Source organism: Echinops telfairi, unplaced genomic scaffold (genome assembly GCF_000313985.2).
Source record: "Echinops telfairi isolate 266 unplaced genomic scaffold, ASM31398v2 ScPeMD7_7469;HRSCAF=8507_0, whole genome shotgun sequence".
Taxonomy (NCBI): domain Eukaryota; kingdom Metazoa; phylum Chordata; class Mammalia; order Afrosoricida; family Tenrecidae; genus Echinops; species Echinops telfairi.
This window is the reverse complement of record NW_022111372.1, coordinates 2,549,747-2,550,533: the sequence shown is the minus strand read 5'-3', so window position 1 is coordinate 2,550,533 and position 787 is coordinate 2,549,747. Positions and strand designations below refer to the sequence as shown.

The window sequence follows — 787 nt, the reverse complement described above, 5'->3', positions numbered from 1 at the left end:
TGATTTCATCGGATTTCTCAATCATTTCTTACAAAACTGTTTGCCAGGTCAATTTCCATGCTAGTGTTTAGGGAGATTTTTGTAACACATGCTTTTTTGTTTGCCTTCCTCCAGACATGAGTCCCTTTACTAGAAATATCTTCTCTGTTCATTTCAGGTTTTGTTCTTAAATGCCTTGTTAAGCTCAAACATCTTTTCATCTTTTAAAAAATCTTTTTCATTAGGGGAGAGCATGAATGTAGTACCCCACTACCACAAGTTATGCAGTGGAGTTTCCCATATTGGGGGAAATCTCAGGGGTTAGCACATCCAGAATGCAATGGATAAGCCTTGTCCTGGGCAGATCACTTTCATGATCATGGTATCTCCCCTGCCAGGTAAGTATCAAACAGCTTTCCTGATAACTCTAATGGATATACTATTCCTGTTCTCTAAAACCTCATGCATTTGTGTCAGTATGCACATGCGTGTATGTGTGTGCCATTCTTATCTAGTACTTCCAAATCTACATGGGTGAAATGTCCCTTACTACATATAACTCAACTCATGGCCATTGAGTTAATGCCGACTCATAGAAAACCCCTGTGGGTTTACAAGAGTAGAAAGGCGAGTCTTTCTGTGGAGAAGCTGCGGGCGGTTTGGAACTGACTACCATTAGGATCACATCCCAACTTGTAACCGTTACACCACTAAGGTTCCATGTACAGTGAACCCTCGCCACTTCGCGCTTCGACTTCCGTGGCTTCACTTTATCGGCGGTTTTTGCGTAACAGCGCATGCTCTGTCA

The 787-nt window shown here is 42.2% G+C and overlaps 1 non-coding gene across 1 annotated transcript; it reads right to left on the bottom strand.

Annotated features, from left to right (window-relative positions):
• Positions 1 to 221: 221 nt before the first annotated feature.
• Positions 222 to 385, bottom strand: LOC115873672. Its single transcript, XR_004048561.1, has one exon. It is a non-coding gene; the product is annotated as a U1 spliceosomal RNA (small nuclear RNA).
• Between the last annotated feature and the right edge of the window lie 402 nt (positions 386 to 787).